The 25,936-nt window shown below is 42.2% G+C and overlaps 1 protein-coding gene and 1 long non-coding RNA gene across 7 annotated transcripts in view; one reads left to right on the top strand and one right to left on the bottom strand.

The window, feature by feature from the left end:
- BCOR (BCL6 corepressor) overlaps positions 1 to 18,262 on the bottom strand; it is a 139,736-nt gene extending 121,474 nt beyond the window's left edge. The window contains exon 1 of the mRNA XM_072427164.1: positions 18,016 to 18,262. The gene's annotated coding sequence lies outside the window, so the exon portion shown is untranslated. The remainder of the gene's footprint in view (positions 1 to 18,015) is intronic.
- LOC140341427 (uncharacterized) overlaps positions 1 to 25,936 on the top strand; it is a 92,585-nt gene that overhangs the window by 52,563 nt on the left and 14,086 nt on the right. For all 6 annotated transcript variants that reach the window (XR_011922877.1, XR_011922880.1, XR_011922876.1 and 3 more), the window contains one exon: positions 22,202 to 22,334. This is a non-coding gene — a long non-coding RNA (uncharacterized lncRNA). The remainder of the gene's footprint in view (positions 1 to 22,201; positions 22,335 to 25,936) is intronic.

The raw sequence follows: 25,936 nt of genomic DNA, 5'->3' as shown, positions 1-25,936 counted from the left end.
TAACAAGGAACAGTTGCAGCCCCTGCTAGAAAACACAGTCACACCATATTATATATGACATTAGCCAAAGCTGTCTGGTTAACATTATGTCAACACATTGAAATGATGTACCAGACAGCTCTGTGCACAGGCTATGTTATTAAAGGAAAACTCTATTCAGGATAAAACACTTGGATGCTGTGCATACCTTGCTATGGGTTATTATTGTATTCCAGTGGATATACAGGTTCTAAATGGTGACAAAAATGGATGGGGGTTAGGAAAAGCTGTCCTGTTTGTATGGTCCAAATCTTTGTGTAGGAAGACTTTCACTTCAGAACAGCACTCTGAACACATTACATCATTTATTCATGTGTTTTGCACTATTAATTAATTTTGCATGGAGTCTTTCTTTACACTAAGTACTTCAATGCCTTGCTTACAGTGACCACAGACAAGCAGATCCCAATTCTAACAATATGCAGATCCTTGTTTATTAAATATCATTAATTATGCCTTGAACTGCAGCATTTGTGTGTATGGTTAGCTTTGGGACTAGTTTGCACAGGTTTAAGCTTGTAAACTCTAATCTGAGGATCACTGTGTACAAGAAGCATTGCCAACACTTTTAGTGAGCTTCAAGCAGCTTTCAGTTCTTAAAGCGAACCTGTCACCAGCCGAAAGCAGCTGTTACTTTATTGAGCACAACGGTTTTTCAGGTCAAAGTTTAATGTGACAATACAGCTTATGAATAATGTTTCAGATTCTCTTTTAAACATTCTTCAGCTTAAAGTCTGCAATAGTTGATATTCCAAAGTGTGTTTGGTCTGTAGCAGCACATCAAGCTGGTTCAAAATATGAAATGTGTGAACATCAGTATATTTAAAATACAGTGTTTGTTTTAATGAGGGACCAGAGAGAGATCAAGGAAGAACAGGGCCCTAGGCAAGGAAACAGCTTTCATACCCCCATTCCTTTGACACTCAGACATTGTCAGGTGCACATCTTTGACTTGGGTCACCGAAGGAGACCTCTGACATTTACTGGGTCCCAGGTTCTACTAGGAAAAATTTCATGCAGAGAGTTCCTTATTTTATGAAAATTCCATAAGAATGCGCTTCTGCACAGGACAACAGAAAGGCTTAATAATGTCACCTGCACTACTGATGGTGGCCCAAAATCCTAGGTGTTTTATTTCTTATGTTCAGTTACCTGATGTAGGAAAATATTGAGCTTAAAAGAGATCAGCTTTAGGCTTAGTCCACATGGACTGTTTCCCCAGCGATTAACCTGAGGCTTTTAAAGCCCTTGTTTGAAATCCCCATGCATTACAATGGGTCAATCTACACCAGGACGTTTCCTTGAGGCGCGTTTATGACATGTATCCTAAACATTGCTTGCAACGTTTAAAAAATGAAAATGCTGGAAAACGCGGGTAAATGCTTTCATTGATTTCAACTGGACTTTTTCCTGCGTTTTTGAGCACTTAATATGCAAATTAGTTAAAAATTCGTGGCATAGGCGTTTTCCAGCTTTTTAAAGGCAAGCTTTAAAACGCTAATAAAAGTGCATAAAAACGTATATAAACGCAATAGGAATGTTTACATGCGTTTTTAAAAAACGTCCATGTAGACCCAGCCTTAAGGAAAAACCCTTACATGAAGAAGGGAACCATTCACTATACTATACCCACTATTTTGTAACTATTTAAACATTTGTGGAAACTACCAATATTATTAATAAAATATATTATATATAAAAATATATATGAAAAAAACAAATAGGCTAAAAAGGGCCTCTCCACTTTCTATATAGCTATGATGGATATGTGTATATATGTGCCATTTTCTGTGTGCCCATGAAAGCTAGTCAGAACTTTCATTTCCATCTGAGTATTGTAGAAATGACAGCTGGAAACTACAGGTTGCTATAGGCAATAAGAATGTTTGCTGTTAGCATCATTTTCTTTCATACTATCTGCATGACTACAGGGCACTTATATGTAATGTATTAAATAATACATGTAGCATTAGGAAGACATTATAAGATTACCTCTTATTGACTATTTCTAGTACAACCTATTATAAACATTTCTTTACCATTGGAGTACACACATCAGATGATTCTGGTCCGATAATCGCTTTAGGGCTAGTATGGATAAGAATCTGGCATGTGTACAGCGCACCTCGTTTATGGATCTGTCATAGGCTGAGTACACCCGTGCAATAATTGTCGTTGGAAAGGATCTTTTACAATCTTTTCCAAGGACAAACTACTGTACGATGCATGAACGAGTGCTGTACATACAGCACCGTTCTGCTCAATGGAGAGGGGAGAGGGAGAACAACAAAGCGGCACTGCGCTGCACTCTCTCCCCTTCACTTCCATTAAGATCATTCATCGACCATCGTCCGTGGATCCGCAAGGACGGTCGTCTGGACGATGGACAACGGGCTCTCTTTACATGCCAGTTTCTTGTCTGATATCGGCCCTGAGCTGATTATCGGATGAGAACCATTGCGTGTGTGTACGTAGTGTGTACGTAGCCTTAGCGAATCCACAAACGATGAACAATTGTAATACAAATGAATAGGAGAGAACGCCGCAGGGTGCAGCTCTGACGTTCTCCTATCTCCACAGTGCAGAACAGGGCTGTATGAACTGCACTCGTTCAGTCTTTTGTCATTGGAAAGAACTGTGAAAGATCCTTTCCAACGACAATTATTGAATGTATGTACGTAGCCTAAGCTATACCTATAGAAATGACAATAGTTTAATAACAATTTACCAAATAATATCAAATAATTGATATACAGGTAATTTCTGTCCATTTCAATTTTACGTTCTATAGCAAGTAATCATTTACTTTCACATGGAGGCTGGTAAACATATTCACTACATTTCTGGTGAAAAAACAATTCACCTTTTTTAAATGTGGACAATCTTTATTTCACTGAAAACAGCTAGAACTGGGGAAAAGGGTACCCTACAGCACAATGAAATAATAAAAATATTACTATAACTCACTCAAACAGTGGCAACATTTTTTTTTTTTTAACCAAAAAAATTGGTGAAAACAACATGAAAAAAACTGACTTTTTTTTAAAGAAAAACACAAAGGAGAAAAAAATGACAGCAGTATTCAGATTTGGTGTGTGCTACGTCTAGATATGTTTATTGTAATATGTGCTTCAGCAATTACATGCTTAAGACATAATTACAGAGCGCATATCTATCTAGTCTTTTTTTTCCCTGGCCTGATAAAAATTGCACGGAAACAAGCCGACTTCTAATACGACTACACAAATCATTCTGTGCAGGCACCACATAATTGCTCAGGAATCAGTCTGCACAGCTCTGATTGTCAGGAAGAGGCTGCTATGCACTGCAGAGAAGAGAGGCCTATTTGTGCCACGTAAAGCACTAATCCCATCACTCATCTGGGGTAGGAAACTGTACTTACTGGGATATAGAAGGGAAAAATGAAATCAAGGGAAAAAAATATACCAAATTCTGCAATACATAACAACAAGGCTTTTAAAATAGTGGATAAAAAATTCTGAAGGCATATCGTGCTATAAAACCATCATGGAATTAAACATATTCTATTCATCTACAATAGGGACAGCTGATTACACAATGAACAATTCGTACAAATAAGCACAACACATGTGCTTATACTTACACACCCACCAGGGTATAAATGATACAAATATGTGCATGCTTTATGTTTTTTCTGTGGTATAGGCCTGAGCTGTTATAAAATGTGAGTCTATGTTTTTTTAAACTCTATAATTAGAAACCGCCCAACAAATTTCCTTCCCACCATCACCTCCCTATTCACTATCTGTTGTTTTATCAACACTCATTTTATTAACCTGTGTTGGACTTTTACACAACAGAAACAACATTTGTACATGGGGGCAGGAAACTTTTATTTGCTTAATCATTATTTGCTTCCAGATTTGCAGAGTTAGACAATGGATGTGTTAGTGGCTGATTCCACACCTATGGTAATACATATTACTGTGTGCTACATTGATATACCATCCATTTTGCTGGCACTCATTTTGCTGACAAACCTTGAAAATGTACACAGTGCAGGGAACACATGGGCACCATCTGTGCTTTATGGTGCATTAAAAAAAGGTTCTTTGTACAGTTTTAGGTATGTTGTGGTGCATTGGCAGGCCATTTTAAAATGAATAGGCTGCATTAACACAGCATGTTGTGGGTGCACATGGGTACCAATCTTATTTTGCAAATCCAGTTTGAACGGAGTTTAAAAATGCATTCATTTTTATTGGAAACTTAGGGCTTGCTCACAATTGAATTGCCCTACACTCCACAAGGCGCTAAAAGTATGCAACAAAGAAACATTATTGCAGTTCATGGTAATGCACAGTATGTCCATTGGTATTTTGATGACATTAAAATGGAACTAAAGACCCACTTTAAACAAATGTCGACCACCTCGCTGTTAAATTTTACTGAGCTGCGCATGTGCATCCCAATGTTTGTTACCAGGGATACCTGGCAATCCCAGCTTTCCTTACACGTCAGGAATGAACAAACTCCCGAGAAGACCTTATGTCCGATGAGTGAAGATCATTTTCAGTAAGAGAGGGTGATGATAGTGGCACACTGCGGAGGAACGGGGACAGGTGAGTATCGCAGGTGAGTATTCCAGTTTAAGAATAACTGGCAGCAAAGCACCAATGAACAGTAGCAGTTCATGTTCCAGAATGCAGCATGCACATGATGTGAACGCCAGTTTCTGCAAACATTCTCCTGTGAGACCAAAACAACTTGATACACAGCACAAAAAGTAAATTTAAAGCCTGGAAGAAGACTGTCACTGAGTCTGCAGGATTCAATGCTGGAGAAAAGGTTAGAATTGCAGGAAAATCAATATTTGTTAGGCAACTCCTGGGCAATAAATTAAAAACAATCTGGAAGTAGGCAGCATAATGTAGTGATCATGCATATACTGTAGCTGTTTCTGTTCTATCTTCCTAAACCAAACCTGTATTCTGGCCAAATCTTTACAATTATGCCATCTCCCTATGGTAGGCATCATAAGATATGTGTTTCCTCTATGTACAATATTTTCTGCTGTGTTGGCAATGATTTTCTGAAAGTCAGATTTGCATAGGCTTTTAAGTGAATCTGTGGGTTTCTTTAAGGGTTTTAGGCTGGCTGTTTAGTGTTTTGGCTTCTTTGCAGAGTGCCTTGGTTGTCTCAGGGACGAAGTACTCAGAAAAGGAATTTGAACCAGAGCTTGCGTGGTATACATGCAGTTCACCCCTTCACACCAATGACGCCTTTCTGTTGGCAGGGAAATGTGGTGGTTCAACTCCGCCAATGGCCAAAAAGAACATCCAAACAATAGAAGGGGGCTGGCAACCTAGTGACCATGTATGCTCTGGTTAAAATTCCCCCTGGTAGTTACCCCAGGATTTTAGGATTATGAACTGGGGAGCTTTGGTTAACAATTTTGGGCGGATTACAGAAAAAAATATCACATACCTTTTTTTTTTACACCTGAACAATTTGTATCTTTTACAAAGGGAGAACAATTTCATCATCAGCTTTCTGCTGCTAAGAATCTATTATGTTGCAGAGCTGCACTGAAATCTTTTGTATTGTGAGATCTGACAATGTATGGAGTGAAAACAACTGCTGCAGTTAACCTCTTCACATAGCCTAAAAAAATGTGAATGGGTTACCAATTGTTCTCTGTAGCTAGTAGCGCATACATAAGCTATTTTTTTTTTAAACAACTGAACCGCAGACCGCTGAAAGAAGCTGGATGCTGCACTGCAGTTTATTATATCAGTGTCTTCCAAAGACTTGCGATCAGTGGTACGACAAGGTCCCTATAGCACCTAGAGCAAAAATGCTGAAGTGCGGCCTTCCTTTTGAGCAATGACAGTGGCATAGTTTTTAGGTCCTGTTTTTTGTGCCCCTCTTCTGCTGAAGTACCCAAGGCATCTGCCTCTCCTGCCAATCCTGCTGCCCATCCTTGCTTGCAATGTATACAGAGCAGTGTTCACCTCATTATTTTCACAACAACACTACCATCATGCTGTATTACACTTGTTGAACACAATGAATAGCAATAAAACACTGGTGTAAACACGGGTACAATTCATACTTAGAATGTTGTCTTTGTTAGCAATTAAAAGGCAGAACAGTGGCAGGCCTATTGGTATACGGGCCAGGATCTGTTACTACTCATATTATGGACTTAAGTGGATCTTGTGCAGTATATACCTTTCTTCTTACTGAGTAGAGGGAAAGGCTAACTAGGTTACATCGCACAGAGATTTTCCTGTAAGTGCTAATAAGGAATTCTTTAAAATGATATAGAGTGAGGAAATGTTAGCATCTTTCTGCTGCTGCTCTCTGAATGAGTGGGCAGAAAGCAGGAAAGTGACCAGGCTGCATTCCCTATTTACTGTAAAGTTAGGTCACCAACCTGGCTGTAGTGTTTGGTGGGGTTGGGATAGGGGCCTTTTCACCTGGGAGGGGGAAGCTGCACCACAGATAACCAGTAACCAATGTTCCTACAGCAGTTGTGCAACCAAAATAAACTTTAGGAACTGTAGCATGATCTGCAGTAGCTGCATGCAGCCAATGGGTCTGAAATGGCTTCACAGAAATACAAACACTCCAGCAGGTAAAACATCTGCCATAAGTATGTTACAAGTCAATATACAAACTGATACAAAATCCTTTCAAAACCTCAAATTAGGTTTTGTTACAGTATATTAGCACATGAATTTCATTATGTTTTCTGTTAAACATGTCACCACATGGCACTGTACAAAAGCATTGCTGACTTTATTGCCAATCTTTTATACACAATGGCTGGCAGTTGGTGCACTGTCATTCTCTGCTCTAAAGCTGGCCATAAATGGGAAGATATCTCCCTGGGAATGATAGTAGGGGAAGTTTATGTCTCTTCTTAAACAAATAGTTAGGTTGATGTGACTGCCTTGATAATTCCCTAATGGTGAAAATGGCACACGTGCTTATTTGGTCTTTTACATAGAAGAGTGCAGGATAAGGCTCCACTTCCAGGGAGATTTTCTAGCCTCCAGCTGCAAGGACTTTCAAGGAACACTTATCAAGTAATGCTCCAGATCAGGACATTGCTTTTAAATATTTATAAACAGCCTAGTAAAAAAAGCCCTTTGGTAGCAAAGCAGCTACAGCAGCTAAAACCAAAAATATGTTAAAGTGGAATGGTATTGGCATTATACAAGGCTTTATTGCAGAAAAGGACAGGTAATATGTCTTACCTGCCTGACCAAGATCTCAGTTGTCAAAATTTGTTGTGCTGGGCATAAACAGTTCAGTTTTGGTTACCGAGCACATCCTGGCTTCACCTGGGGTGCTGGGACTGAATAAACTCCTGTGCACCTGCATGTGAGTTACGTCATCCTGACCGGTCAATCAAGATGGCTCAAGATTGGAATCAGGAAAAGAAGGAAAAAGAAGTTGGCAGGGGCTTGCTTTGTCACTAAAAAAAATAGATATAAAGAAATGGAGTACAGACCACTGTACTCCAAAATGCTGAGACTATCTGAACAGGAAAAGTTTAGCCACATTTTGGAATAGTGTCGATTCCAATTCTTAATCATACATCAGTACATTGTTATATATAAAACCATCCCCTATTGTGTGATCATGAGGTAGAGTTAGCTAAACTGAACATAGGTATCCTATAATGTGGATGAGCACAAAAACGTCTTGTTACCTGACGCGTTTTGCCAAAAAGGGCTTCCTCAGGGGTATGCAACAAGTGTATTGACTTCTTGACTTTGGAACATCAGTATCGCTTACAACACAATTTACTGGTGCAATAACAATAATACATCAGTAATACCATCCACACTACCTACCAGAGATTTACTAGATAGCTGCACCCAGCCAACAACAATATGACAATATATACGCTTATTGCATACCCCTGAGGAAGCCCTTTTTGGTGAAACGCGTCAGGTAATTTTTGTGCTCATCCACATTATAGGATAGGCAATCTTCTTAGAATATATATGTTCAGTTTAGCTATCTTTACCTCATGATCACACAATGGGGGATGGCTTTATATATACCCATGTACTGATGTATGATTAAGAAATGTAAATTTGCTTGGAAATACAAATGATCAAAAATTAGCCTTGAAGCCCCCTTCTTTTCTTTTTACATTTTAATGTCATATTTAGCAGGGGTGGCTATTAAATATATGTTCATAAATATAAAAAAGTGGGAAGGCAAATTCTCTCATACTTGTATATTGTGTATTTTAGAATAGTGCCCTAGTTTGCCCACTCCTTACCTTTCTCTACCTCATAGGAGTTTGTGTTAGGTGGAAGGGAATGCACAAACTTCAGTACCAGAAGGTGCTGGAAGAAGGGGCAGTGAAAGCTAATGCACTTGATACCTGCTAGCAGATTTTAAAGTGACATAGTCACATTGTTTAAGATGTTATTTGAAATATATTATAGGTGCTGGGGCATAAGATATCTGTCGGCTTCTATCCCGATATCCCCCAGAGGCAATGGTAGAATGATCCAGAAATGTGTGTTCCAGGCATGCACGGCCAATACGAGGGAACTGCTCCCACAAAGATCGCAGGTTTGTTTTTAGGTGGCCTAATAAAAATCAATAAGCTGTAACATACCACAAGATATTAAATCAGTGGAGCCAGCTTACACACCACAAAATGACAGCATGCACCCAATTCTAACATCTCTCCCTAATTCCCCATTCGATATAAAACCCATCTGGTATTGCCTATAAGTGAAGCACCAACCCTGCATGGATTCTCTCCACCATACCTCCTCTGCCATATTTCTTCCCATGAGGAAGGAAGGACAGGGTTAAGGCAGTGAATGCTGTTAGGAGGAGGCCTTCTCCTTCCTGCCCTTGCATATTAAATGTGACCCCATCTGCCTCTGGCTTGCGGTGAGATGGAGTTTAGGAAGTGCATTGCTACTTTCCTCCTGTCTGTAAACATGCCTGCTTCCCAGAAATGGTTACCAAATGTTCTGCTCTCGCAGCCCTCGCAGAATCGCCCCGCTGTTTAGTGATGAAAAAAGCTCTCTATTAGACGTCTGCACTGCGAGGCATCATCGGGAATTTCAATCATCTGCCTCTAGAAGAGCTGCCGCCTCACAAGGCCAAGTCAGAGACGATTACAGGGTGTGATAGCTCGCAGATCGGAAATGTTACAAGGTGCGGAGGCTGGACAAGGGTGTGAAGTAATAGTGTGAGAGTGTAGGTGTGTGAACTGCAAGGTGTGCTCCTGTGATTTGGTGAGGAGATGTGTGTCCTTGTCATTGCAGTACCAGTGGGGAGACGGGCGAAAGTAAAAGCAGTTTGTACAGCTCTGAAGGAAAAGACGCCAGCGCCTCTCATTACATGCCAGTCACCATAAAACACCCAGCCTACCAAACCCACAAAACGTGGACTTTACCTGGCAATGACAGGCCATGTATTTCCGGCAAGACATGATCACTATAAGCTCATCATGGCCTGCCAGCCTGAGGAATTTAAAGCTGAAATTTCTAGTTCCAGGACTGATCATAAACTGATGTAACAGTTCAGAGTGGAAAATCTTGCATCATGACAACCACATGTGCCCATTTATAAGGCCATTGAGCACTTTCCTTTTCAGACATCTGTCAGGACTGGCACACTGAAGAATAATTCATATTACTTCTAAACAAATGACCTAACATGGAACTGAACCTACAATGTAAAGAAGCCTATGCTATAGAGAAGAATTTTAACTCCTAGACAGTACAGTAAAAAATGTACATTTTGTCATGAATTCCACTTAAAATCGAGCAGGACCCTTCCTAGTAATTCATGATTAGGAAATGACCAGCTCCAGGAAGACCTCGGCCATAATGATGGATGGTCATTTTTCCTCTGGTTGCTGCTCACTGGTCAGAGTTTACATAATCTCTCTCTCTCTCTCTCTCTCTCCTGTTGGTATTGCACTTTTTGTGACCTTCTTGCTCCTTATTTGCATCCTTTTGTGTTTTAAAATGAGGCCCCAGCTATTCCCTAGTACTTCAGAAAATGTTAAGGGATTAAGGCCCCTTCTCTAGGATAAGTGTTGCAATTGTTACTATATTTAAGTCACTGTGGCCTCTTTATTTCCCCAATTTGGCCAACATGCCTGACTTTCATAGTCTTTATTGACAAAAGGCAGCAAGATCTCTTATCACCCTCCTCCTCCCTCACCTCTCACATGTTTGTGACAACAAAGAATCTATAGTTAAATCAACTGTATGGTTCTATTCTGCAGAGTTCATTCTCCACTTATTCCTAGGTGGAGTCCACTAAAACTACAACTCCCAGTATTGACCAGACTGTGACAATATGCCTGAGGAGAACTGACATCTCATGTACAGCAAAAGGGCATTGAAGGGGCACCATACCACCTGCGTTAAACCTTTGTGCTGCATTACTAAGCACAATGAGGATTGCAGGGGCATTCTCAAAAACATGATGTTTGCAAGTCATTAACATCATTATAAAAGCATAAATACCAACAGTAGGCTGGTATTGTCAATTATGACTTCATTTATGGCCTTTGTTGGTGACACAAAGACCAAGTTTGTGCAGTAGCAAGTAATAAAATATCAGCTTTTATTAAAATGTCTTTTAAAGGTGCGTTACACAACTTGTACTAGCATCTACAAAACATCAGCCTCCATGACTAGCTGGCACAATCATGCAAGTTTAAGTACCAACAGCTACAAAGGATGCTGATTTCATTCTTGAATCATCTGACTGCTGTCCTTGTAAAAAACAAAAAGTGACAACATCAGCTAAAAAATGATCATCAGACTGCACTTACACTGTTGCTATGGGTTACTGGCCATATGCTTTGTTTACATTAGGTCATGAAATATAGCCCAGTATGGGCCTACAATGGTAATGTCAGATTATTTCCATAATATTAAATAATACTTTTTAGTCAGTATACTGTAAAGTGTTTAAAAGGTGGGGGGTTAGTCCAAGGGCACATGTGCATGTAGAAACTGAATTATGAAGGGCCCTGCGCTAAAAGATGAATGATCGTGCTTGCGCGATGCTTCAAAGGAACGAAGCACACAAAGAGGCATGAGAAGAACGCGATCAGCTTTTCTGTATCGCTGCACATCCGCATTTAATTAACCTCTCCAGCGCTGTGATGATGGGGAAAATCTCTAGCACACGTTACTGGAAAATATCTGCTCATTTTCTGTCTCTAGTCTCCATGTTCACATTTCCACACACAAGACTCAGGCAGATCTCTAGCTAGTATGAACACAATTAGCTTTATTATAAATAAAGCCTTTAAGTGGCTTAATTATTTCAATAGTACATAAATCTTCCCTCCCCGTATGTCTAACCCACGTATATAGGCACTCCAGCTAAATACAAGTAGATGGGAAAAGTACAAACACAAGTTGATGTTATGAAAACAAACATAAGAAGGAATGTGAGCTGCCATGGGTAGTGGGAGCCAGGCCTCCTAATCTCTTAGGTGTCTGCTGCTCAGGGTAACAAGCCTGCGGCGTTCGTGTGTGCACAGCAAACACACAAAAAACTCAACGTCAAAACCAAGCTTTTCTCCTTTAACCCCAATTTCCCTAGGGTAGGCATGTCAAGCTGGTATTTTCTTGGGCCGCATATGTCCCTCCTGCTCCTTTTTGTTTTTGCAGCCCTTGGTGGGGTAAGAATTTAAATTGCAGGAGGCCCCAGCTGTTCCCTGGTTAATAAAGAATACACGTCCATACTTCATCTTTCAGCTGAATACTTCACAAAATGTTCTACAGCTTTGTTCCCTGAGATAAAATGTAAAAAAATGTTACATTTCCTATTATAATGACTATTATCATGTATACTATACTATATTATACATTTCATTATATTGGCTTATTTGTATACTATGTAGTTCTTTGTATACTTTGTAGTTCCGGAAAGTATGGAAGGTTTATAAGACCTGTCAGGTTTTCATTGTTGTCTGTGCCACTGCTGAATAGATTCACATGTAGATTTGTCCTGGTGACCACTGTCACAGAGTGAGGATGTGATGACATCCACCATTTCACAGTTTTACTACATTAGGGCAGAAAGTTAAGCCTTGACACCTGGTCCACTGACAAATGTCTAAGAAGACATTTGTATACTTTGTATAGATTTCTGATTACTTAATTTTGTGTCTCCAGCACTGGAAGTTAAAAGAAATTTTCCCAATAGGACACAGACAACAAAAATGAAACTGACTTGCCATCCCCACACTATCAAATGCTATACAATCATACACATATGGTCCTCCTTCCAAAGATTTATGCCACACGGTTACACCCACTGTTCCATTATGAGCATGACAAACCTAATTACTGTGCCTATTACTGAAACGCTGGCAATTCAGGAATGTTTATGCTCAGTCCTTTGGAAACAGGCATTAAAGGTGCTCTATGGACATATCTGCCACCATTCTGGTATATAATAATCAATAGTGGTTGGGTTTTTTTTAAACTGATCTCTTTCCCCTGATAAGCATTGGTTGGCATGTTTGCAGATACCTCACAGACAATAGACTGTTGCTAGCTCTGACCACAAATGGCCAAACACTAAAAACAATCAAAATGATAAGGTTCTTGGGTCTGCATGTCTCATGCCCATAGGACACAAGCCCCAAAAGGTTGTTAAATTGATTGATTCAATATTCTTGCATAGAAAACCAGCTGCTTAGTTGTAACCTGCTGCTTTTGGGAAAAAAATGGTGCCTGCACAGCCTGCCAGGCATTAGCACTGTGCCACCAGTTAGGGACCCCCTATGGAGAGGGAACAATGGGGAAGCTAACAGAGGAGATTCAAAATCAGGAAGTGAGGTGCAGTAAACACCTAGAAACTACAAGGCGCCTACAAGGCCCAACATAAGTTTTGAGCACACAGCTATTTTTGTTTGCATCCTTTTTGCATTTTTAATGAAACAGACACAAAACATTGGCTTGTTTTAAGGCTATTTTCAGATGTGTGGTAAACTGCAGCGGTTTACTGCAAGCTCAATCATGATACACACCAATCCTATTCAACTGTATGTGCATGTATTTGCATTGTGGCACAGTTCCCGGTCGCAACATGTAGCTTCTAGCTGCTTTTGAGTGACCAGCTGCTTCCACCAACTTGAATGGAAATGCGTTCCAACCCCAGTGAGAACGTGGTTAGGTTGCAATTGTTGCTAGAAGACTGGAAATGGCTCACAATCCCTTGCAGTACAGTGAACTGCGCTGCAATCTAATGACAAAGCATTCATCAAACACTGCAGTTGACTTTATAACCTGCTCCCAGACACATATAGGGGCACCTAGCAGTGGATAACCATGCGGTTTTATACCGCATGTCTAAAAGAGGTCTTAGTATATGTGTTCACATGGCTGAGTGCCTATTGGGGTTGCACAGCATTTTATGTCTTTCATTTCAGTGTTTTAAAAGCCTGCTGAGCTCTTTAAACAAAACGATCTGTTCCTTCTATATGGTGCAGCACAAAAAATAACCGTGTATGCAAAAACTGCAAGCATCACAACCAATTACAAAATGCATTAAAACACAAGAAAAAAATGCATTCCACGTATATAATTTCAGGTCTCTGTAGACAGGGGAAGTAAAAACAGTTGTGTGCGCATAGCCAAAGGCCAATCTAGCCTTGAGCACACAGGCTGTCTGCTTCATTTCTGTCGTTTTTGTTAAAAATTGTTGAGAGATGGTTAAGAGTTGAAGAACTGAGTACTGCACAGAGAACTACTATTTATATATACACATATAGTCTTTTATAAACCGACATTGGATAAAAACGGCAACATGCTGAGATTTTCTGATGTCTATTTGTGACTGGTTGTGTGTGCAGACAATTTACCACAGGAACATTTTGCTCAGGTCTCACAAAGTTTTAAGACAAAAAGGCTGGAGGGAGGCCATGAATATGAACTCAATCATTAACATAGAGCTCTACATTTACTTTGATAATAATTAGCCGAGATGATAACCGAAATACCTCCTTCAGTGGACGATCAGCATTTTGGCCTGATCACATATTCATTGGCCAATGGTGAAATATAGAAGGCTGGTATATGCATAACAGTAAACCCCGGGGTTCTCTATTATATTATACTAGCTGTAAACTTCACAGGTTTACCTAGGCTTGATCACACGTGTCCTAGTTTTCCCTATTAAAAATGAAGCTTAAAACCAGACTTAGTTTTAACCCTTGCTGCAGCTTTTAGCAGTGGAAAAGAAGATCAGCTTTATTACTTAGATGTATTTTTAAATTAAAATTGTATCACATTTTGTTTTCTTTAAAACAGTGTACAGTTTATAGGCTGGTTATACATATCCTAATTTTCGCTGGTAAAGAAACCTATTTAAAGTTCAAGTTGAATTAACAAGTTTAAATTCTGTGGTTTCTCTTTTCCCCCCAATCAACATGCTTAGCGTGCACCTTTTTAGACATAGTGACATTATTTGGTCTCTGTAATACTCTATGCAGCACAGGCAAATCGTGCCTTGGAGGGGCCCCACCTAGTTTGCATAAAACAGAAAGCTTTGGTCTACGTGTGATACTGAGTATCCATGATTGTAAAAACTGAAATCCAATGAATAGAAGACACAGGCCAGGTTTGGTAATCCTGGGGAAGAAAAGTCTAGATCAGTGGTCGCCAACCTTTCAGACCTCACGGACCACATGGATTCATCATTTTAAATTCAGGTGCATGTAGTAGAAGCGAGCGGGCATGCGCCAGGTCCGCACCGCACATGCTGGGGGAGCCATGTGTCATTCAAATGGGAAGAAACCTCTCCCATAGCAGGCTCAGACCTGCTTGCTTAACATCCTGGGGGGACAGACAGCAAAAGTTGTGTCCATATGAGGAGGTGATCAGCGGGGTCAGGGGAAGGAGGAGGGAAATGTAGAAGTGAATGAACAAATGGGTAAGTGGAATGTAGGTGAGAGAGAGTGAGAGAGTAATTGCATGTGTATGTGTAATAGTAATGTTTATGCGGACCACTGGTTGGTGACCCCTGGTCTAGATAATGCTGGATGTCCTCTAGCCAGGAGGTTTGTAGTGAAAGCTGTTTCAGGATAGGCAACTGTAGAAGATGGAAGCCATGTCTAGGGTTGAGCTTTATACATTGAAGGATAAATACAGAGAAAATCAACCCATGCTAGTCCATCTGAACTAATGATGATCACTGATTTATAATACATGACATAGGCCTGATGTTCAGCTGGGGAGAACATTCCCGTTGACATACTTTAACTTTGAATAAGTCTCAGGTCTTTGGCGTATATATTGGAAATGTTTTGTCACCCGTTTTAAATCAAAACTTTGTAGAAGTTCCAGCTCCTGGTGGAATATCAGCGCGGACTGTAACCCCACTGCAAACTGACCTCATCCTTCATTTATGTGGGCTGGGCCTCTCTTAAAGTCCATGGTGTTTACTATGGGGCAGACTTCTGCCCAAATGTGAGCCGTAAATTTTGGACCATCTGACCCCACTATTTGTACTCTGGGCTTGGTTTATTGCCAGAGAATTAATTGGCCTTTAATAGGTTACAATGCTTTGTCCAGAAGACATGGCAAATGCAAGAATACCAAACAAGCTCCCATGACAAGAACAGGCTCCAACTCCAAATGCTTATGGAGTCCAGGACTGCTGGTTTTATTTATAAATACTGAGAATGAAATGGAAGTATCACTGTGAATGTGTTACACTTTATAAGGAATTTGCCTGCTGGGTTTATTTATAATTAAGCAATGTTTTTTAGGTTGCAATATTCCGATCTGTCTTCAGCATCCCAAGAAATACAAATCTCCAATGCTTTTCTGAAAAAGGAAAGTAAATGCCTCCAAGAGGGAGCTTTTCCTGGGCACATCGCCATTAGCCTATTCACCCCCAGCACGGTTTAGGAAAGGTTGTGAGTACTAATCGTGGTCTGGCCCATCAGAAATCACATTATCCCCCCATCAGACAGCCTTCCATGTAATGACGCCATCCCCGGGCTAAGAAGGGGTTAAACGCCGTGTAATCTCCCTAATCCCCAGCTGCTGATTGCGGCTCCGTCGTGGAGATGGCAGCGCGGCGTGCAATTAGGCAGCGGAATAGCTAATGGGCTGTGCGAGTCATTGATCCGGAGAATACTTTCTAATTAACTCTCAGTCACCTATTTGTGACAGGCGCTGAGCCCGCACCCTTCCTGCTGATCGCCTGGGACTTCCTCAATCCGCTGCGGCTGACATTACCCCGTCGGATGTGCCAGGCACCGGAGGGTGAAGGCTGTGCCGCCTATTACTGGCACGTCGTAGCCATCTTCTATTATTGTCGTGCCAATCGCGCATGGAGTGGCCCGATATTTACACATTTTCCTATCGGTAAACCGAGGATCCTCATCAGCTTTACATAATCTGTAAGGATCTGTCAATTATTGGGCTGTCACCATCCCCCTCCTGGCATTTTATTCCAGCCCCCACATTAGGCAGAGCGAGTGCAGGAAGGGTTAACGCAGCATTCGTGCCAATCGATCGCTGACAATGCTGTCATCTCCGGCCACCCTCCGCGTACAGGCCGCTTATCTCCGTCACCAGGCTGCTCCGGCGGCATTCTAATCCCCCGATTGCATCACAGCGGAGGGATCAGAGCGAGGTGAACACACACACATCCTGCCCTTGGGACGCATGTGTGCCGGCGGTCCATGGGAGATCACCGCGCACCTTCCCCGGCTAATTACCAGCAGCGCCATCCGATTCATGTTTTCAGTTAGCCGGCGATTAAGCCGTGGGGAAAAGGCGGCATGCCGCAGGAGGCTGCTCTGCTTGCACGTGTCGGCGGTGTGTTTAGCGGAGTCACCTCCACACAAGATCGGGCAGAGATTCAGCCCTTGGTATATCGTCTCCTGTATATAGAAATCCCACCAAACTATGTCCGATCGGAAATCATGGGCTCGCTGCACCTAGCACTTGGACACAGATGATCGATGGACCAACTTTATTATAGCACTCCTAATCTGAGTTTAATCCAAAAACATATATAATAGGGGGCTTTAAATTTAAAATGTGTAACGTTTCATGGCTTTTTTTCATCAGTCTCAGTACATTTTTTTTCTTTCCAGTATGTTGCAGAGCAGAACCCTTGCTCTGTGCGTGTAAGCAGTGGTCTCTCTGCTGACTACAGATCTATATGTCTGACTAGGCAGGGAGTGTGCCGAAACTCTGCAGGGAGATCACTGCTTCCACACAGGGAGTTCTTCTCTCCAACATGCTGCCAATGCTTAGACTTTCCTACTGAGGCCAGTGTAGATCTGCCTGGGGCCTAGCGATCCAGCCTGGCTCTCTCTGGGTCACTGGCACTGCAAGAGCTGGTTCCTAAGGAACCAGTCTCCACATTTGTCCTCCCTGTCCTGTCCTTCCATCCTATTTATTGCCTGTCCTGTCCCTTCATCCTATGTATTGCCTGTCCTGTCCCATTGCCTGTCCTGTCCTTCCATCCTATGTATTGCCTGCCCTGTCCCTCCATCCTATGTATTGCCTGTCCTGTCCCCTTATCCTATGTATTGCCTGTCCTGTCCTTCCTATGTGGTGCCTGTCCCGTTCTGCTAGCCTCGCACCCCCGTCCTGCGCTGTCAGCCTGGATATCGCACACACTGGTAGAAGGATACCGGACTAGTATCGATGTCCCCGGACTACAAGGTCTCTGCCGTCCTCCTGTGATCATTGTTACTACTGCACCCCCCCCCCCCCCGGATGCTCCCCTCCCCCTGCTATAAAGTTGCATATCGCGGCAGCGAAGTTTAGGAAGCCGCCGGCCGCTTTGGCAATGTCTGAGCGCAGATAGGGGCGGCTTTCCTGTTATGTAAAGCTGAAGAGGAGAGCCGGGAGTAACAAATAGCGATGTGTCAGAACACAATGGGATCAATACACAGCAATCAATACACAGAGCACAGGGACACGTCAGCCATCATCTGACCTTTTCTCGGGGGGTCTCTGGGAGCTCCTCGGCCGTCCAGCAATGGGGGGCAAAGTATTGGCGGTCTGTTCTCCTCACAGCCGGTGCTTCCGTTCCTGGGATGTCTGGCTGCAGGTGGCCGGACAGGAGAGCTGTTATTTCCCCTTTACCTAGGTGTGCGGGCTCACCTGACACCCAGCTGCTCCTGTGTGACTTTATGAGTTTGTGTGGCCGGGATGGGGAGCCCTGGCAGGTTCCTGTTATTGTTCCGTATGAGGGAAGCGCAGTGAGGGCTGCAGCCTCCTCTCTCCTCACAGGCTGCCCTCCCCGCTCCTCTCCCTCTCACCACCACAGCTGCGCCGACTCTCCGCAGATAAGGCTGCCAGACACGGCTATGGTTCTGTACAAGCTATGATTAGGGCCCTGTTGTGTCTCCCTAGGGTTAAAGTGTTCTCAGTTTAGTCCTAATCGGACCGGCTCTACCAAAATTCCCCGCTTATTAAAATGCCCCAGTGACCGAGCCGTCTCCCCGTTAGTCTGGCAGACACCCGTCCCTACGGACAAGGCCGTCACACCCCTACACATGGGACACGATCCCTCCAGCTGTAGGAAATCACAACGAGTGAAAATAGTCTGTGAATGATTCGCTGAGTGATTCATAACACGTATTTGCCGTGCTGAACCCGTGGCTGGCCTCATTCACACGGAGCGCTCTATACAGTAATGTGATGCACACAGGCAGAGCGTTCATTAGCTGGGCATTACATGGATGCAGCTCTGTGCCTCTTCTATCCCATCGCTTATAGAAGGTTTCATGGTCTCTTAAAGAAGAACTAAATTCAAAAATGCCTAAAACAAAAAAAATCTACTAATTTTAAATCCCGCAGAGGTGTCTTCCATCGGGTCCCGTGTCGTCCCCCGCATCCATATCCGAGCCGGCGCACCGAGCGTCGCCATCTTTGCCTCTTCTTCCTGGTACTTCATCCTACATCACCCGACCCAGACACAAGATCTGGTGACATAGGTTGGAAAAAAAACTTACCAATCTCACTGCACATGCATGAGGTTAGCAAATTTTTCTTTACTCTAGCTTGGGCATGCACAGAAGTAGCACTCAAGAGCCTCCCGGAATGCCTGATTTAGGTATCCCGGGAGGATTTGCGCTCCCATTTATCGGGGATCGAGAATTAAAAAAAAAAAAGTGTTGTACTTAAACAAACATAATTTTTACCTCACATAAAAAAGGTTGACTACCCTTTTATGTAAAGTGAAATTTCTGAGTTTAGGTACGCTTTAAGATCATTTTGGAGGCGATCTCCATACTGGCAATTCATCAACAGCATCTGGATCGCTGGAAGACTTTGTGTTAGTCTCTATGGAATCGCTACCGAGACAAGTGGCGTCCCAGCGATCGTTATTCTGCAGCTTTCCAGACCGGCGAGGGAGCAATTCCATAGAGGTTACAGGAATTCTCTCCTACATGACTCTGCCATTAGCAGCAGAGAAACACGTGCAACACGGCCATGTATGAATGCCGACTGATCACACAAAGGGGATGAAGTATTGAAGGTTGTTCACACAGCAAAAAGAAGAGAAATAGTTCACTTAGTGAATGAGGTGAAATTGACTTGACTTCTACTATCCAGTCAGGTGCAAAAAATCCTGTTTTTCCAGATTACCTTGCATGTAAACTTTGGGTATTCTTTGCAAAGTGAATTTTCCCCACATTCACCAAACTAAGTGAAATATCCCTTGCAAGGTGATAATGCATCTTCGTAAGTATACAACCTACAATAGGAAGCACACAGGTCACTAATTTAAACAAAGAAGATTTATACATTGTGCTGGAAGAAGGCAATGATAAACAGGAGCTCTTCAGTAATGAGTAACAGAAGTTTGCATGTGTTTTCCACCAGATTTCCATGCTAATCACAACTGTGAATCTTTCACTAATATTTTAGCACTCTGATGACATCATACACTTTTTTTTTGTATATGCAGGCACACACTTGCCCTGAGTGTACATATGACATTCACATTTGTAAGCTGATTCATCCAAGGTGTTAAAGTCAGTGTGCAAGTGTGAAGTAGAATGAAGTGAGTTTCTCCTGCTGAAATGATTTATGTCTAGAAGTGAGATGAAGTGTATTCTAGGCATTTAGGAATAGTTTAGGAATAATCTACCTAATTTTTTTTGGGCGGGGGCTATCTAGATTAGACATGTGTTCTGAATTTTTATTTTGTCTTATATTTAGGCTTTGTTTAGTATATAATGCAAAATACCTCTCCTTACCATGACTCCCATTAAAGCGTTTGTCTAGCTGCACCACTGGCCAGCATCTCCCCTGTAAGCACATCTGCCTCCCGTAGGGAATGAATTGGGGAAGTGGTGGCTGGTTTAGTACCATCCATTGTAAGATTTTTAAACGCTGCTTTATTAAGAACCAGGGTTGCAGATGGCAAAGTGCTGGCCACCAGGAACCACTGTTCCCACTGCCTGTTCAATTCCTTACTGCATGCTATGAATGCTTTTGACTTTTCAGCAAGTGAAACAGGTCATTTTTTGTGATGCATTGTTTGCGTCATATTGGTACACATGGAAGCGCCTCTGAATCAGGCACAATCGGGAAATTGAGCAATTTTAGTCCACAAGCATCTTTTTGATCCTTTTGCAAAGCCTTGTGAATTTATTCTATAGTCATTTTTTTTTTATATACCCCACCTGAACGCAGACTTGATGGTTCTTTGTGCATTACATGGACACAGCCCTCTCTGTTTTTGGCTCATTAATTTACTTCGGCACCTCTATCATGTAAGAAAGGAAAAACTCCTAGTAATCCACATAGTTGTAGAGAAGATATGGGGCCCTTTCATACCCACAGCAAAAAAACACGTGGTTGCCCAGTGCTGCTGTGTGCCGATCCGCAACACAGGTAACCACCAAACTGTGATTTCCAAAAAGCAGCCGCATGGGAAAACTGATTTGTCCCTGTGTGTAGCTGCCTGCAAAAAATGGTTTCTAACCACTTCCATTAAATCCAAGCTCCTGTGCTTTGCCTTCAAATCCCTCCACAGCTCTTGTCCCAGTTACCTTTCTGACCTGGTAAAAAAAATATTCCCCTAGCCGCTCTCTTTGCTTCTCTAATGACTTACTACTGACTTCCTCACTCATAACCTCATCACACGCACAGTACCAAGACTTTTCTAGAGCTGCGCCAATTCTCTGGAATGGTCTTCCTTGTCCTATTCAACTTGCTCCTTCTTTCTGCTCATTTAAAAGAGCGCTCAAAACCCATTTTTTCAAACTTGCCTACCTGTCTTCTGAAACCGTCACTACTTCTCACCACTACATATCCCCCCTCCTATTGTGTGTTACTTCCACGTCCTAGATTGTAAAGCTGCGTACACACGTGCAATTTTTGTCGTTGGAAAGGATCTTTCACAATCTTTTCCAACAACAAAGGACTACACGATGCATGAACGGTGCTGTACATACAGCACCGTTCTGCTCTATGGAGAGGGGAGGGGGAGAGCGACGGAGCGGCACCCTGCTGCGCGCTCTCCCCCTTCCCTTGCATTAGGATCGGTCCGGTCGTCGTTCATTGTCCGTGGATCTGCCAGGACGGTCGTTCGGACGATGGACGATGCCGACTACACACACCAGATTTTCGCCTGATATCTGGCCGATGCCGATTATCGGGCGAGAAAAATCTGACGTGTGTACGCAGCTTAAGCTCTTCAGGGCAGGGTCCTCTCTTCCTGTGTCACTGTTTGTATTTGTCTGTCATTTGCAAACTCTAATAAATGTACAGCGCTGCGTAATATGTTGGCGCTATATAAATCCTGTTTATTAATAATATTAACCCACAGCAAAACACTTTGGTTCACTAGGTCTGGAAAAGCCCACTGAAAATGTGTCTTTCCTAGTTTCTGTGCAGCCAAACGTTGCTCTACTAAGTATATGTCACCAGTCCACCCATCCTTTGTCCCCAATAGTGCTCACTGGCGCCTCTTGCCATATTACTGCTGTGTTCTGTAATGACAGGGAGGGTAGCTGGAGAAACGCTTTGTCAAACACATGAAATCAACACTTTTGGAAATGTCTGGTATTGAAGGAACTTCAGCTGAGATTTGTAGCATAGTAAGGAGAGGATTGTGTTTAATTTATATAATATATATATATATATATTTTTTCCTTTCTTTACAGGTACAAAGTTATTGTAAGTTTTCCATTATGTGACAAGAAACGCACGGGAAAGACATAAACACAATTATGAAAAAACAGAACAAAGCAGTTTCTTCATCTGATACTGTTCTACATGTTTAAAAAACATTGTGAAGTAAGTAACCCTTTGTGTGAGGGTCAGTGGGGTCATAGGACCACTCCTTCTTCTCTTTGCATTTGTCTCCCATTTCACCATTAATGCACTGAATCTCAAAGTGACACAAGGGTCAAATGGAAGCTGGAGAGCTCAGAGAATATCGTTGTAGCAAGTCTATTTACCTTCATTGTGAGAGACCTCAATGACTTAAAATTGGTATGCAGCGGTGGAAGCTGGCTATCTATACCTCAGGCAGAGAGTACTCTGTTCAAACATCCAATCTTCACTGTCTTCAAATGCTACCATGGCTTCTGTATGCGAACACTTCTGGGTGTGTTGGATGCCAGTGGTTCCTACTGCTGAGCCCGACGTTATTGTGTCCTGTTCCAAATTAGATGATCGAGCGATTCAGCTCTAGCCTCAACTGTGCAGAAAATCATTCACAGCTGATTGCTAAATCAAAACTATTGCAATTTATAAGATAACGAGGAGCAGATATTAACAGCTTTGTTGCTGGGGCATTTTTATTTTTCACACACATGTTAAAAACAGACATTTTATGCCTGGAAATTACTTAAAGTGGAACTAACCTCTAGAAAGAAAAATGTTACCAGGCAGGTCCATTACTGCAGAAGAGACACACTATGTCCCTTCTGCAATAAAATAACTAGCTGAGTGATTGCAATTTTTTAAATACACTCATCTATCTGTGTTCAGTCATGGGAACCACCATCTTCTTCTCCTCTTCCTGCTTTCCATCTTCAGCCATCATGATTGGTCGTTCCAAGATTATGTAATTCTCATGCACACATACAGGAGTTCATTCATTTCTAACAGCTGCAGGGGAAGCTGGGATTTTTGACTGGAGACCCGGGATTTTTTTTGCAATAAAGAGCTGCTTGATCACAAATTCTCAAAGCAGAATTTTATTTACACTTTAGCCTCTTTACCACTCCCCCCCCCCCCCACACACACACATTTTATATTTTGTCAAAGCAACCAACCTGTAGAATAAAGGAATATCTTTTAATGTCATGTGATATTTGTGCAACTTTTTAAAACCTAGATTTGTGCAAAAAAAAAATTAAATATTAGGTTACAAAAAGACTTAAGTCCATCAAGTTCAACCACTAGGGAATTAAACATATTCTTATTAAAAACCCATTAACATAGCTGATCCAGAGGAAGGCAAAAAAAAAGAAAAAACCCTGATACAATTTACACTACAGGGGAAAAAAATTCCTTCCCGATTCCCTTAAGCAATCGTATGTTCCCTGGATCAACAGTCAACAGTCTGTTATCTTAACTTTAAAACTTTAATTCCCAGGTATATTCTGCGTTTCTAGAAAAGCATCCAGCTTTTAAAACAATCTATAGTATTTGCTAAAACTATTTCCTGAGGGAGCCAATTTCACATTTTCACAGACCTTACAGTGAAGAATCCCTTCCTTATCCGAAGCTTAAACTTCTTTTACTCCAGACGCAAAGAGTGTCCTCTTGTTCTTTGTAACGATCTTAAAGTGAATAGGATTGTTACAAAGGAAAAGAGGCCATTCATAAAAAATAAACACAGTATAATTAGTCTTTTTTTTCAGGGGGGGTTGGTAAAATTTAACCAATTCGAATAAATAGATACCAGATATACCAGTTCTGTGTGGCTGCATTGTAATTAATTTAAACATTGTTGGTGTAATTTAGCCCTTGGGTACATTGGCTCTTTAGTGCCTAGTTCAGTATCGAATGTGTGTGACAGTGGGACATGATGGGCAAATGTTTGCTAATACTGATTTTATGAATTATTCATGCAGTTGTCCTGTCCTTTTCAAGTGTAAGAAAGCAAAACTACAAGCTGCTACACAACTTTGCAAGAGAAACATGCAATCTAACCAGAAAAAAACATTTAATATACTGACACAGGAAAATGATTTGTGTTGGTAAGGTCTTACACTACTCAGTATAAGCAAAGGTTTACAATGACGATTTTTTAGCAGCTTACCAACTGCCAATCTGCTGCCAGCCTAATGCTTGGTTAATAAATAGATGTGATTGTGATAGGTAATTGCCAGGTGTTCATCAACCGCCAGAGTAAATTCTATGTTCACAGGCACTGCTTGCAGCATCTGATAGTCAATTGTCACTCTATCTATATTGAACATGCACCTTTGTCTGTTGTCCTCTATAGATAAATGTCAACATGATTGAAGGCGGTTGCATGTGGTTGAGAAACTGCACAACTTCGCAACTGTCCATGTGAACCTGGGACACAGCAACACCAGCTCTCTGTTATTTTAAATGAGCCAGAAGTAAAACTCTAGTGAAAACAGACCCTTAAATGTCTGTATGTGTATGCTAGATAAAGGATTGTGACTCAATCTAGCTTTTATGCCCTGGACCAGGCATGTCTAAAGTCCAGCCCGGGGGCCAATTGTGGCCCGTGTTCAGATTTTCACCGGCCCACAGCCTCTGTCATAAAATCAATATTATGCGGCCTGCCAGCACTGGCATTATAGTGGGCATAAGCTGTGCGGGACCGGCACAGAACCCTCCCAATTTGATTCCAAGAATGTGCTTTGCACGGAGCCCGCACTGACACTGGACTGTGCACAGGGAATCCATAACGTCACCCTGTTGGGGGTGTGCTGTGCGAAACCAGCGCAGATCATGCCCACAGTAATCCTGAGTACCTGCTGAATGGTCGGCCCCCACACATTTTCACCTCACCAAATCTGGCCCTCTTTGCAAAAAGTATGGACACCCCTGCCCTAGACGGACTCCCAAAGGCAGCACATTTGTAAATCACAATGCTAAATGAGCAGTTCATGTTTTTCATTTTATCAGGTTACCTGATATACCTAAACAGTTTGCACAACAGATATGGCTTTGCTTTGAGGCCCCATTTGTCTGATTGAAACCTTACACTAAAGCTCAGGGCCGATATCGGATGAGAATCTGAAGTGTGTACAGTGCGCATTGTTCATCGTCCGAACGACCGTCCTGGTGGATCCACTGACGATAAACGACCAACGATCGTAATGCAAGCTCCGTTGCTCTCCCCCTTCCCTCTGCATTGAGCAGAACAGTGCTGTATGTACAGCTCTCGTTCATGCTTCGTGCAATAATAGTCGTTGGAAAGGATCGTGAAAGATGCATACACACGTGCAATAATTGCACACTACTGCACGATGCATGTGCAGTACATACAGCTCAATGGGGAGGGGGAGAACGACGGAGCGGCGCCCTGCTGCACCCTCCCTCCCTTCACTTCCATTAAGATCAATCATCAGTTCGTAGATCTGCCAGGATGGATGGACGCTGTACACACGCCAGATTCTCGTCGGAGATCGGCCCTGAGCTGATTATCAGACGAGAACCATTGTAAGTGTGTGTGTAGCCTAAGGCTGTCTACATATTGCCAGAAGCACTCAGGATATGCTTTGGCTTATCTCTAAGCTATCACTCCTTTGTTGGCCCTAAATGTTGCCAAATTTCTCTTGTTAGGGGGGGAAGTGACTTCTGTGTGGCCTGGCTTGAGAGGGAGTGACTGTATTGAAACTTGTGCCTTGTTAGTGATCCTGTCACCAGCCATAGGATGACTCCTGTAATGTGCCCCTAAGGCATCT

The sequence above is a fragment of the Pyxicephalus adspersus genome, chromosome 1 (genome assembly GCF_032062135.1).
Source record: "Pyxicephalus adspersus chromosome 1, UCB_Pads_2.0, whole genome shotgun sequence".
Taxonomy (NCBI): Eukaryota; Metazoa; Chordata; class Amphibia; order Anura; family Pyxicephalidae; genus Pyxicephalus; species Pyxicephalus adspersus.
The sequence above is the reverse complement of the archived record's forward strand: the minus strand, read 5'-3'. Positions and strand labels throughout refer to the sequence as shown.